The following is a 14,905-nucleotide window of genomic DNA, read 5'->3' as shown; positions in this document are numbered from 1 at the left end:
GAAATCAGCCCTGAAGATTTATTGGAAGGACTGATGCTGAAGCTGAGACTGCAATACTTTGGCCACCTGACATGAAGAACTGACTCCCTGGAAAAGACCCTGATGCTGGGAAAGATTGATGGCAAAAGGAGAAGGGGGTGGAAGAGGATGAGATGGTTAGATGGCATCACCGACTCAATGGACGTGAATTTGAGCAAACTCTGGGAGATAGGGAAGGACAGAGGAGCCTGGCATACTGCAGTCCATGGGGTTGCAAAGAGTCAGTCTTACCTACTGAACAACAACAAGCACAGTAGTGGGACTGCTGGATCTTATGGTAGTTTTAGTCCTAGTTTTTAAGGAATCGCATACTGTTCTCCTAGTGGCTATATCAATTTATATTCTCACCAGCAGTTCAAGAGAGTTCCTTTTTCTCCATATCCTCGCTAGGATTTTTTATCTGTAGATTTTTTGATGATGGCCATTCTGACTAGAGTGCAGTGATACCTCATGGTAGTTTTAATTTGTGTTTCTCTAACAATGAGGGATGTTGAGCATCTTTTCATGTGTTTGTTGGTCATCTGTAAGTCTTCTTTGTAGAAATGTTTATTTAGGTCTTACACCAATTTTTTTGATTGGGTGTTTGTTTTTCTGATATTGAGCTGCATGAACTGCTTGTATATTTTGGAGCTTAATCCTTTGTCAGTTGCTTCATTTGTAATTATTTTCTTTCATTCTGAGGGTTGTCTTTTCATTTTATTTATAGCTTCCTTGCCTTGCAAAAGCTTTTAAGTTTAATTAGGTCCCATTTGTTTATTTTGCTTTTATTTCTATGACTCTTGGAGGTGGGTAAAAGAGGATCTTGCTGCGATTTATGTCAAAGAGTGTTCCGCCTATGTTTTCCTCTAGGAGTTTTATGGATTCTGGACTTGCATTTGGGTCTCTAATTTATTTTGAGTTTATTTTTCTGTATGGCGTTAGAGAATATTCTGATTCATGCTCTTTTAAAAAAATGTATTTATTTTTTAATTGAAGGATAATTGCTTTACAGAATTTTGTTGTTTTCTGTCAAACCTCAACATGAATCAGCCATAGGTACACATATATCCCCTCCCTTTTGAAACTCCTGCCCATCTTCCTCCCTGTCCCACCCCTCTAGGTTGATACAGAGCCCCTGTTTGAGTTTCCTAAGCCATACAGCAAATTCCTATTGGCTATCTATTTTACATATGGTAATGTAAGTTTCCATCTTACTCTTTCCATACATCTCACCCTCTCCTCCCCTCTCCCCATGTCCATAAGTATATTCTTTATGTCTGTTTCTTTGTTGCTGCCCTGTAAACAAATTCTTCAGTACTATTTTTCTAGATTCCATAGAGGTGCATTAGAATACGATATTTGTCTTTCTCTTTCTGACTTACTTCACTCTGTATAATAGGTTCTAGGTTCTTCCACCTCATTAGAACTGACTCAAATGCATTCCTTTCTATGGCTGAGTGATATTCCATTGTGTATATGTACCACAACTTCTTCATCCATTCATCTGTCGATGGACATCTAGGCTGCTTCCGTGTTCTAGCTATTGTAAATAGTGTTGCAATGAAAAATGGGGTACATGTGTCTTTTTCAATTTTGGTTTCCTCAGAGTATATGCCTAGGAGTGGGATTGCTGGGTCATATGGTGGTTTTATTCTTAGTTTTTTAAGGAATGGCCATACCGTCTTCCATAGTGGCTGTATCAATTTACATTCCTACCAACAGTGCAAGAGCCTTCCCTTTTCTCCACACCCTCTCCAGCATTTATTGTTTGTAGACTTTTTGACTTTTTGACCAGCCATTCTGACTACTGTGAGGTGATCTCATTGTAGTTTTGATTTGCATTTCTCTAACAATGAGGGATGTTAAGCATCTTTTCATGTATTTGTTAGCCATCTGTATGTCTTCTTTGGAGATACATCTGTTTAAGTCTTTTTCCCACTTTTAAGTCTTTTTCCCACTTTTTGATTGAGTTGTTTGTTTTTCTGGTATTGAGTTGTATGAGCTGCTTGTATATTTTGGAAATTAATCCTTTGTCAGTTGTTTCATTTGTTATTATTTTCTCTCATTCTGACGATTGTCTTTTCACCTTGCTTATAGTTCCCTTTGCTGTGCAAAAGTTTTTTAAGTTTACTCAGGTCCCATTTGCTTCCTTTTGTTTTTATTTCCATTACTCTAGGTGGTGGGTCTAGAGGATCTTGTTTTGATTCATGTCATTGAGTGTTCTGCCTATGTTTTCCTGTAAGAGTTTCATAGTTTCTGGTCTTACATTAGGTCTTTAATCCATTTTGAGGATGTTCTTTTATATGTAGGTTTCCAGCTTTCCCAGCACCACTTATTAAAGAAGCTGTCTATATCATGCAAAACAGATAGCAGAAACATGTATGAGGATATTCACTAAGCTCTTTCTTGTCACTGAAAATATAAAGATGTACCTTGTAACATATTATTATTTCCCTTTATATTTTAAAATTCATAAATGTGAACTATTGTAATTCTAAGATAAAAAGATAGATGGACAGATAGTTTATGGAGTCAGGCCAACCTTTGATGCCTAAATAATGCACTACTGCCTTCACTACCTCTTACTGCATTGTCTTTGTTCGCAGAAGTTTTCTCCCTGGGAAGTGACACATTCTTGGATAAAAGGAAAAGGCGTGGTCACTATACAAATATCAGAGCTATTCCTAGCATCTTCTTTTAAAATATACTTAATTTCAGGGCTTCTATGGTCACTCAGTGGTGAAGAGACCACCTGCCAATGCAGGACTTGATCCCTGATCCAGGAAGATCCTATATGCTGCACAGCAACTATGCCACAACTATTGAGACTGTGCTCTAGAACCTGGGAGCCATGACTGAGCCTATGTGCCACAGCTACTGAAGCCTGTATGCCCTAGAGCCTGTGCCCTGCAACAAGAATAGCCCTCAATTGCTGTAATAGAGAAAAGCCCGCAGAGCAACGAAGACCCAGCACAGCCAAAAATAAATAAACAAATAATAAAATATACCTGGTTTCAGAACATAGATGAGAAAAAAATCTCTTCCTATCTCCATCCAGTGCTAGGGCCCTATACATTGAACTGACACATGATAGATGAACGAGAGAAAAACAAACAAGTTTATAACACGTGGGAGTTTTCAGAGATCAGTAACTCAAAAGATTTGAAGTTGAACTTATACAGCTTCTTAGCAAAGGGACAATAAATTCTTAGAGAGGTGACAAGATACTCAAAGGAAAAGGACCTTAAGTGTCTAAGGGAAGATTATGAAGACAAATATGTGGGAGACTAAGGCAGATCCTTCCTGGAGAAGGAAATGGCAACCCACTCCAGTATACTTGCCTAGAAAATCCCATGGATGGAGGAGCCTGGTGTCCATGGGGTCGCAAAGAGTTAGACACAACTGAGTGATTTCCTTTTTTTTCACTTTAAGGTAGAGCAAGGCTAGTTAGTAGTTTGTTAAGTACACTCTTCTGGTGCCATCTCCAGTTGACGAGGGTCTAAGTTGTCTCCAGTGACAACTTTTGTCCTTCCTGGTAGAGATGGAGGAGGGACACCTTTATGAATTTATGTTTCCTCTAACACAAATAGAGGAAGGTGGAGAATTTTTCCTGTATTTGCTGCTTATTAAATGACTTTAGCTAAAATAATTCTTACATCAAAGAGGAATATTAGACTTCCTTGGTGGTCCAGTGGTTAAGAATCCACCTTTCAATGCAGGGGACGTGGGTTCAATTCCTGGTCTAGGAAGACTCCATGTGCTGCAGAGCAAGAAAGCCAATGTGCCACAACTACTGAGTCTGTGCCCCTAGAGCCTGTACTCCGCAGCAAGAAAAGCCACCCCAATGAGAAGCCTGCGCACCACAACTAGAGGAAGACTGCTGGAAGCAATGAGGACCCAGCACAGCCACAAATAAATTTTTTAAAAAAGAGGACTATTTCAGGGTGCGTAAAGCAAGATAAAAAAAGAACGTTTTTGCTCTTCACCCAATTCTACCAGGATTAACCTGTTACAGTCTCTGACCAACAGACAGAGGAAATTGTGAGAACAGGGTGCTTTGTGCTTTGGACAAACAGGCCCCCTAGATAGTTAGATGTGTATTTCAGGAAAAGGTTTGTTTATTTTTTTTAAATATTGATTTATATATTTGGCTGCATTGGGTCTTGGTTGTCATTGGGATCCTTCATCACGGCACATGGACTCTCTAGTTGCAGCACATGGGTTTCAGAGCATGCAGGCTCAGTAGTTGTGGTGTGCGGGCCTAGTTGCTCTGTGGCATGTGTGAATCTTAGTTCCCAACCAGGGATCGAACCCTTGTCCCCTGCATTGTAAGGCAGACTCTTAACCACTGGGCCACTAGGGAAGTTCCTCAGGAAGAATTTTTAATGAACCCAGATACCTGCTTCATCCCATGCATAGAAAAACACTGAAATCATCAACTAGAGATCTCTGTGCTTTGTAACTAGCAGTAATCTTTACCAAGATATATACTTTTTTTTTTCCCTTTGAGTCATGCTGCCTGGCATGCAGGATCTTGATTTCCTGATTAGGGATCAAACATCAAACCCCTACAGTGGAAGTGCAAAGTCTTAATCACTGGACTGCCAGGGAAGTCCCATACAAAGATGCATGCTTGACTACATGATTCCCTAGCCAGAAATCACGTATAAACTGGCCTCTCTCCTACCTCTTCGGAACAGCTTCCTCAGAGCTCCTAAACAAGCCATCCCCCAGGCTATAGTTCTCAGTGAGACCCTAGGAAAAACTTAAACTCACTATTCTTACATTGTGCATTCTTCTTTCAGTTGACAGGTGACATTCTGGTTTCCTTCAAGAGCATCCCAGAGTGGGCCAAAATACCCTGTGTGGCTGAACCACTCTGGGATCATTTTGTCAGCTCCATCTCAGGCCCATAGTCCTACCCTCTCCTCTTTCTGCATGACTGAGCTTTAGCCTACTCACAAGAAATGCACCCAAGCCTGATAAGCCCCTTATCAACCTCTACTCTTGCCTTAGCCTGATGTGAAAACTAGGAGAATGCCCTCTGCTGATGCTGATGTCTAATGGAGGCATAATGGTCATGAGATCCCTGAGGGGGAAGAAGAAAGCTTAGTTCCCAAGGGTGTAAACGTGTTTTTCCCTAGTAGTCAGATTCTATCTTTAGCTTTGGCCCCTTTAAATTCCCCTGTACACCCTTTGTGTGGCTTTCAGTGGTGCAGCATGCAGCTGTGAATGCCTCTGGATTATCCTTCTCCTGATCCCGTCTGTATGTAAATTATCCCAAATAAAGTGCACTTCCTGGAGTTGTTTTGTTTTTCAGTCTCAAAGTTCCTTCTCAGTGCCGAGGATATAATTCAATACCCGTGCTGTCCAGCATCCCCATTTCTCACACCATTTTCCTTCCTTTCCTAATATAAGTCAAGAAAAGACATGATGCCCTACTTTGGGTTCCTCATACTTTTGTTTAAGGAGGATCACCAAGACTGATATCATAACTTGTGCCTTTCTTAGATGTCCCATAGGTTTTCACACTGCAGGGTAAGATTCAGGAATGCCTTTCCTTTCTAAAGCTTGAGAAGGAAGATGGTGAAAAGGAAAGCAGAATCACCTTGTCTGTGGGTGCTTTCCCAGCATATATCAGTTTAGGAAGTAGCACCTATGGAAACAGAAAATTCAGAAGTGCTTCGGAGAAGCTTATTGTAGCCTCAGCAGCATATATCCTCCTCGAAAGACTTGCTCTGGAATGAGGCAGCTTCAGGTGTTTAGTGGGACTACAACAGGTCTGCCTATGTTATTCGGTTGATGTTTCTTCTGCAAGGGAGGCATATGAGTCACCATTCTTAAGACAGATAGCCTCATATGAAGTTGTTCTATGAGCTATCACCTCCTTTCATTGTGTATTTTTGTACAACATTCACTGATTAAAAAAAAATATCCACAGCTTCACCTAGGTAGTTTCCACATGGACCAATAACCCATCAATTTGCTGGATGTGTTTCCTGTTAATAGTGTTTCTTTCCTAAAATCCAGTTGTTTCATTCACTTTAACACACATACATTTTTCATAATAAAATTAATTATACCAACATTTCAGAGAAGCTAAACTCTTTCCACTTAAAATATACTTGATTAATATTATACCTTATACTCTAATTGCTTATGTCATTTTTAAGATGAGAAATTATTCATTTGCCTCCAAATTACTGGCCTCATTAAACTGTTAAAATATCTTCAAATAGCGTGTTAATCCTGCCAAGAAATTATGAAATTTGGCTTCTGAATTATACAGTTAGGATGAAACCAAGAAAGCAGTCTGTAATAGTGGGTAAGAGCAAGTGCTCTGAGAGACTGATATATGTCATTCAAATACCACTGCCACCACTATTATAGTTATGTGAATGTGGGCAAGTGATGTCAGCTCCCTGAATCTCGGTTTCATCAGTCATAAATATGTAGCTAATCATACATATATCATGAGTTAGTTTTGAGGGTTAAATGAATATTTAACATACAAAGTACCTGATATATTGGAAGCATTTATTAGCTATCCGGTAGACGATAGGAATGTATCAGTGCAAATTCTTGCTACACTCTATCTCACTGAAAAAATGATTAACAAGTTTGTCTCATAACATTCTTAGATATCTTTCTTTTTTTTTTTTTCTTCTTAGATCTCTTTATACTCTTTCATTTTAGTAACAGGAACTTTCTGTTGAATGAAGTTGTACAGCATAAGTGAAATTGAATCTGTTACTACCTGAATACTTTTGCCAAAATAAAAGTGTAGTGGGGACTTCCCTGGTGGCCCAGTGGTTAAGACTTTGGGATCCCAAAGCAGGGGGCCCAGGTTCAATCCCTAGTCAGAGAACTAATGCCACATGCCACAACTAAAGATTACCAGCAAGCGAGTGACCACACTCACAATCTCCCAGATGCATAGGTTGGCAAGGGGCAGGGGGAACGGGTCACCACCTCCGCAAACTCTTTACCGCCTCTTTCCACCTCACACAGTCTTCTGCCTTGGAGCCTGCCTCCCTGAAACCCATTGAGGAGTTTGGGCTTTTTGAGCATGAGCTGACCTGGACTGCTTGTGTGGTACCTTAAATAAACATTCTACTTTCCTTGGCCACACCCGGTGTCAGCAGCAGACAGGCTTTATTGTGTGCTGGCGATCAGAACCAAGTTCAGTTTGGTAACACTATTATAGCACATACCACATTAAACCACATACCGGTTTATATTATACCACATACTGGTTTTAGCTGCTCAGTTCTGTTCTCAACCAGTGACTTAGTAGGAGCTTCTTGAGGGCAAGGATGATGTCTTTTTTTATCTCTATGTTTCTGAGAGGTGCTTTGCAGTGCAGCCCAGGAGGTGACAATGGAGGTTAGGCGGAGGTTATTTATGGAGTCTGAGCACATGTAGCTCATGTTACACTGCCTATTACTTAGCAAGGATCTATCAGGAAAGCATTTGCACAAAGCTGCATTGTACATGTGCCAAGGCTGTTCATTAGCTGAACTGCTGAAGCATGAAAGCCAGGTTTATCCAGACATGAGCTATACTCTATGCTACAAAATCAGCCATAGAACAGTCTTCAGGTTGTCTGCAGCAGCTGGGGCAGCCTGGCCTACAGACACATCTAAGAGCTGACCAATCCCCAGAGTGAAGCTCAGGGTCCAGGCAGATGACTCTGTGAGGTGGAAAGAGGCAGTGAAGAGTTTGCAGAGGTGGTGGCCCGTTTCCCCTGCCCCTTGCCAATCTGTGCATCTGGAGATTGTGTGTGTGGTCAAACTCTTGCTCGGGGAGCTGGAATAGTTTGCTGTGCTTGGCAGAGTAACTGTGGTTAATTCTCAGTCATTGGCTACCATTGGACACACCTGTTTATAAGTCTGTTGCTACCACATTACTCGATCTTTTCAAGTCTTCCTATGCAGTCGGCATCACAAAATAATTCTTTTGAAATTTGAAGACAAAGAGGAAACTAGTAACTGTTGTATGTTAGTCAGCGTTTTCCAGAGAAACAGAATCAATAGAGAGAAAGAAGGAATTGCTCATGTGATTACAGAGGCTGACACGTCCAAGTATGCAGTGCGGGCCTGCAGTCTGATTGCCCGGGAAAGCTGATGTAGCTGTTCCAGTCTGAAGGCAGTCTACCGAAGAATTTCCTGTTCCTTGGGGAGGCTGGTCTTTTTATTCTATTTAGGCCTTCATCCGATTGGATGAGGTCCATTTATATTATGGAAGACAAGCTGCTTACTCAAAATTCACTGATTTAACCTCATCCCAAGCACTCTTCAAGTTGACACATAAAATTGACCAACACACGTTGAATATCTTTTCTGTGTCAGACTCTTCTAGATGCTTTGTCATCTTGTTGGATTTTCACAGGAACCCTATGAAATGTGTTTCTTGTTTCATCTGTGAGAAAACTGAGGCTTACACAGCTTAATTCCCTTATTTAAGGATATAATGGGTAGGAATTTGAAGAGTATTCTAGGCTTCATTTATCTGCTTAAAAGCCTGTATTCCTTCCACTAAAAAAAATAAATACAATATGTTGAGAGAGGTCTTGTCTGTTCTGACACTTTTTTCTTCAGGAAAAATACCCCAGTTTCAACTACTTTTTCAGAGGACTTCCCCCTACTTGGGCTTCATTGGTAGTTCAGGTGGTAAAGAAACTGCCTGCAATGCAAGAGACCTGGGTTCAATCCCTGGGTCAGGAAGATTCCCTGGAGAAGGAAATGGCTACCCACTCCAGTATTCTTGCCTGGAGAATTCCATGGACACAGAAGCCTGGCGGGCTATAATCCATGGAGTTGCAAAGAATCAGACAAGACTGAGCAACTAACACTTTCACTTTCCCCCTCCTTTAAAAAATCTTTTATTCATTTATCATTTATTTGGCTGCACCCAGTCTTAGTTGTGGCATGTGGGATCTAAGTCCCTGACTAGGGATCCAAGTCCCTGCATTGGGAGTGCAAAGTCTTAGCCACTGGACAACCAGGGAAGTCCCCCCACCTCCTTATTTCTCCGCCCAACCCCACCCCACCTATATAGCAGGTTTTTGGAGGCAGTCAGTTCAATTCGATTCAGTCACTCATTCGTGTCCGACTCTTTGCGACCCCATGGACTGCAGCACTCCAGGCTTCCTTGTCCTCACCAATTCCCGGAGCTTACTCAAACTCATGTCCGTTGAGTCGGTGATGCCATCCAACCATCTCATCCTTTGTCATCCCCTTCTCCTCCACCTTTAATCTTTCCCAGCATCAGGGTCTTTTCCAAGGAGTCAGTTCTTCACATCAGGTGGCCAAAGTATTGGAGCTTCAGCTTCAGCATCAGTCCTTCCAATGAATATTCAGGACTGATTTTCTTTAGGAAATTTTCAAATCTCCACCCTCTTCATCATGTACTATAGATATGTATTTCTAGATTAAATATCAGTGTTATTGTATTATACAGCTGATATCCTGAAACAGCTTATAAGATAGACTGTACTGTGGGCAACATTTTCCTCCCCTGCCTGGGTAGAATTTCTCTGCAATTATCCAAGGAAGTCAGGCCCATGGAGTGGAGGTGAGGCAGGGTCCTGCAACTCCCAGCAACTAAGTATAATCAGGTATATGTGACTCCATCTGAAATTTCATTTGGTTATACCTTAGCCTTTAGTGTTGCATAAAATCTTCCATCTCCTTTTAATAGTGTCATGGGCTATTAAGAGCAGTTCCAAATGGATCAGAGTGTTAGAGCTGCAGCTGCGTGAGGTTGGCAGCTCTAAGTAATGAGAGATTGCCAGGGAGAGGGCTAATCTTGGAGACAGAGTAGAAGTTCAGGTCCTAATTGCAGCAAACCGCATTGAGGATCCACTTTCACTGCCTTATTTGGAAGATCCTCATTTTCTGTCAGTAAGACGACAGCTTTCTTATATTTCTTCTATTATTAGGTACATAGGTCATCATATCCTGGGAAATAAAACTCCCAACTTTCTGTTCTCATATCATAATATTGGTCTCTGAAATGGCCAATGATAACTTGTGTCCTCTCTTGAAATTTCCCAGAAGGACCTCTTAGGAATCATAGCACGGACAGCAAGAGCTTATGCTACAGGTTTGTTCTTTAACTGGAGTATTTTCAAGTTAACAAAAATAAAGAAAAACAAAATTTGCCCTTTAACTTCCCTCATACAATTATAATCGATGACCAAGCACAGTTTGTTTTTTTTTTTTAAGGCAATTTTCTTTATTTATTTTTGGCTGTCCTGGGTCTTCATTGCTGTGTGGGTTTTTCTCTAGTTGTGGCAAAAGGGAGCTACTCTCTAGTTGCAGTCCATGGGCTTCTCATTGCAGTGGCTTCTCTTGTTGCAGAGGACAGGCTCTAGGGCACACAGGCTTCAGCAGTTTCAGCACATGGGCTCAGTATCTGTGGCTCCTGGGCTCTAAAGCACTGGCTCAATAGTTGTGACACACAGTCTCAGTTGCTCCATGGCATGTGGGACCTTCTGGGACCAGGGATTGAACCTGTATCTCCTGCATTGGCAGGCAGATTCTTTATCACTGAGCCACCAGGGAAGCCCCCAAGAACAGTCTTATCGTTACTTTTAATTCATGTCATTAGAATTTGTGAAATCATTAGGTTTGTGAAAACAAAGTCAGGCACAGACATAAGAAATTCACATCATTCATTTCAATGTATTATGAATCTAAAAATGTTGTCTTACCAGATGGAAAGGACATGGAAATCATTCAGAGTAGAATAAAACAGTAAACTAGGTTAGCTGAATCCAAACAAGCTTAAATTATCAATTTTGGTGGAAACTGTAGACATATCTGACCTGGTAATTAGGTAATGTAAGTAAGTGAGACTGGGAGCCAGGGCTGTAAGTTTATCCATCCAAATGGCACACTTTTAAGTGTCCCTATCGACTTAGAGACAACAGAGAAAGACTCAAAATGGCAGTGCAAAAAGTGGGAAAACTTGCTCCCAGGTATTTGAAGCTCTGCATCTCATGCATCTTATGGTAGAAAGAAAAGTAGAACTAAAGAGCCTCTTGATGAAAGTGAAAGAGGAGAGTGAAAAAGTTGGCTTAAAACTCAACATTCAGAAAACTAAGATCATGGCATCTGGTCCCATCACTTCATGGCAAATAAATGGGGAAACAGTGACAGACTTTATTTTGGGGGGCTCCAAAATCACTGCACATGGTGACTGCAGCCATGAAATTAAATAATACCTGCTCCTTGGGAGAAAAGTTATGACCAACCTAGACAGCTTATTAAAAAGCAGAGACATTACTTTGCCAACAAACGTCCGTCTAGTCAAAGCTATGGTTTTTCCAGTAGTCATGTGTGGATGTGAGAGTTGGACTATAAAGAAAGCTGAGCACCAAGGAATTGATGCTTTTGAACAGTAGTGTTGGAGAAGACTCTCGAGAGTCCCTTGGGCAGCAAGGAGATCCAACCATCCCATCCTAAAGGAAATCAGTCCTGAACATTCACTGGAAGGACTGATGCTGAAACTGAAACCCAATCCTTTGGCCACCTGATGCGAAGAACTGACTCATTTGAAAGACCCTGATTCTGGGAAAGATTGAAGGCAGAAGGAGAAGGGGACAACAGAGGATGAGATGGTTGGATGGCATCACCAACTTAGTGGATGTGAGTTTAAGTAAGCTCTGGGAGCTGGTGATGGACAGGGAGGCCTGGAGTGCTGCAGTCCATGGGGTTGCAAAGAGTCAGACACGACTGAGCAACTGAACTGATCTCATGTTCCAGTTAAACATCTTGTTGATATAAAATGTCAGCCAGCCTTAAAGATAACACCAAATGTATCTCCTTGGTGTGTACTAACTTACCCTATGAAGACACAGAATTAAATATAGAGAGGATGAAGTAGACCAAATCCAATACAGTGAATATTTTTGTCATAAGTTTGGAAATCATATATGCATATGCAGTGTTTTAATAACTTATTTGGCATTTTAGAGAGTAATTTGGCATATCAGCTTTGGGATTACAATTTAAAATGTGTGATTGAGTACTTTCTTAGTATGTTTGATAGGATTTAAGAGTACATTCCAAATATGTAAAAATTTACAATATTAGATTTATAAATTATAGGGGTTCTTAGAAAGTTTGTTTTTATCAGACAGTTGAAATCCTTTTTTAAAAAATGAAATATACTGATTGTAAAAGGGCAGTTCAAATGATTACAATATTAAGTGCTTTAAAAAAAACCCTTACATAATTGCTTAAATTTGTGGATTTATAAATAGCATGATAAGCTTTACAAATTTAGGTCTAAGAAACAACTCACTTTTTGAATTTGTAGCTTTAAAAAATAAATACTGAATTTGAAAACAGAAGTGATCTCTAAAGTAATCTTTTCACAAAAGCTACCCTCAAGGGCACCAAAAAACTCACAATGACTTTACTGGAGATATTAATCTCATTTTTTCATAGAACACATTGTCAGGCTGCCTAACATATTGTCAGAAAGATAAAAATTTCCTTTTTCCTCACTCCTTTATTTTGAAACTTGACCTTCAGTTTCCTTCAAAAATCTCTGTTTCTGGACTTTCAATATAAACATGGCTATGTAAGTCACATACTTGCCCTTCTATTTTTGAGAATAATAAGAAATACAAGAGGAGAATAAAACAAACCCTATAAATTACATTTTCAGTGAAACTATGGCTCAGACAGTAAACAACCCGCCTGCCAATGCAGGAGACTTAAGAGATGTGGGTTCTATCCCTGGGTGGGGAAGATCCCCTGGAGGAGGGAATGGCAACCCACTCTAGTATTCTTGCCTGGAGAATCCCATGGACAGAAGAGCCTGGAGGGCTACAGTCCATGGGGTTGCAAAGAGTCAGATACAACTGAAGTACTAACACTCTCACTTTCACTTTAGGAGACATATATAATTGGCATATCCTAAAATACTCTAAAATTCTAAAAATAATATAACTGCCAAAAATTAGGAGGGGAAGTGAAAAATGAAAGTGAAAATCACTCAGTTGTGTCTGACTCTTTGCGACCCCATGGATCGTGCACAGAATTTTCCAGGCCAGAATACTGGAGTGGGTAGCCTTTCCCTTCTCCAAGGGATCTTCCCAACCCAGGGATCGAACTCAGGTCTCCTCCATTGCAGGCGGATTCTTTACCAGCTGAGCCACAAGGGAACCCCAAGATACTGGAGGGGAAGAGAGGATAGAAATTCTGAGGTAGTGTAAGCTTAGTGACCACCTTATCCATGTTCACTAGGAATCATGCACACAATTTAAAGATGACAAATCAAATAAGAAAATGATAAGCATTAAAATAGCAAATATGCTAGGAAAGATAAAAGTGACTAATATCAGCAGTAGAAATGGAATGGGAGAAAAGAAGGAAAACACAACAACACATTTATTATCCCACATTTTAGGTGTATGAATCAAGTAAGAAAAAGGAACTTTTTCTATGTATTTTTTAATGTATATTTAAAACTGAAAAAATGAGATAAGAATTTGAAATGAGATCATTTAAGTAGGTGGTCAATTTCACTAGTTATGAGACAAATGCAAATTTAAATCATCATGCAATGCTACTACATACACATAAAAATGGTTAAAATGAAAAAGGGAGGCAATACCAAGTATTGGTGAGGATGTGGAGCAATTGGAACTTTCATCACTGCTGATGGAAATGTAAATTGGTATAGCCACTTTGGTAAACCAGCAGAATACACTAAATTGCACATAAGCATATCTGTGATTTCAGCAGCTGCACCCCTAGATATACATTCTCAAGAGAAATGCATAGTATGGTCACCAAAATAAATGTACAAGAATGTTTATAGCAGCACTATTCAAGCCCAAATCTGGAAACTACTCAAATATTCATGACCCAGAGGATGGATAATTGATGTATTCACACAATTCTATTCTATATAGCAACCAGACTGAACAAACTACAAATAGACACAGTGATAAATCTTACAGGTATATTTTTGGGCCAGGAAGTCAGACACAAGGAAAGTACATAATGTAGTCTTCAATTTATATGAAATAAAAAGATAGGTGAAATTAATTTATGGCCTTAGAAGGATAACCTTAGCAGAACTGTGACTGCAAAAGGACCAGTGAGAGTTTTCTGTGATGTTGATCATGTTTGTGATTCTTGATCTGGATGATGATTACATGGAGGTGTTTTCACTTTGTGAAAATTCATCAAGCTTAGGATTTTGTACTTTTCTGTAGGTATGTCAAAATTTATAAACAAGTATAACAACAAAATAAAAGGAATGTAATGCAGGAAATTGATTACACATGTGATGGAAGAGTTGAGAAACCAAAGGGTGGTGAGGTAACTCAGAGACTAGCAGTAGCATGAAGCAACAATGCCGCCACAGCTGGAGGAACAAAGGCAGTATCATTAGAGTCTAGTTATGATTTCCTTTGAACTTCTTTTTGACTAGTTCTCTACTTGGTCTTCTAAGTCTTTGGTGTGCTAAGCCCAGTTTTAGCAAGAACCCTGTTAAGTAAGTCTAGTGATAATCCTTCACAGCTGATCAAATTCCCCATTCCTCATCTTGATAGCTAAGTCCTTGGTCTGCCTTTAACAAAAATTCTATTAGGCCCGTTGAACAAGAATTCCCCCTACCAGTTGAGCAAGGATTTCCCCCTATCCTTATGTTTTTAGTACTTTTCCATTCTTTATTCTTTCATTCTGCTTTTTGGTTATAAATCCTCAGTTGTCTTTGCTGTATCTAGAGTTGAACTCAGTTCTTTATCAAGGTCTCTCTATTCCTACTGCAGTAGTTTGAATAAAATCCGCCTTACCATTTTTAACAAGCATCTGGTGAACACCTTTTCTAATTTTCCTATATACTAGGATCAGGCTGCAGA

At 40.0% G+C, this 14,905-nt stretch overlaps 1 protein-coding gene across 10 annotated transcripts in view; it reads right to left on the bottom strand.

Annotated features, from left to right (window-relative positions):
• TRIM24 (tripartite motif containing 24) overlaps positions 1 to 14,905 on the bottom strand; it is a 351,893-nt gene that overhangs the window by 238,871 nt on the left and 98,117 nt on the right. The window lies entirely within an intron of this gene.

Source organism: Giraffa tippelskirchi, chromosome 10 (genome assembly GCF_054371585.1).
Source record: "Giraffa tippelskirchi isolate mGirTip1 chromosome 10, T2T-mGirTip1v1.2.pri, whole genome shotgun sequence".
NCBI lineage: Eukaryota > Metazoa > Chordata > Mammalia > Artiodactyla > Giraffidae > Giraffa > Giraffa tippelskirchi.
The sequence above is the reverse complement of the archived record's forward strand: the minus strand, read 5'-3'. Positions and strand labels throughout refer to the sequence as shown.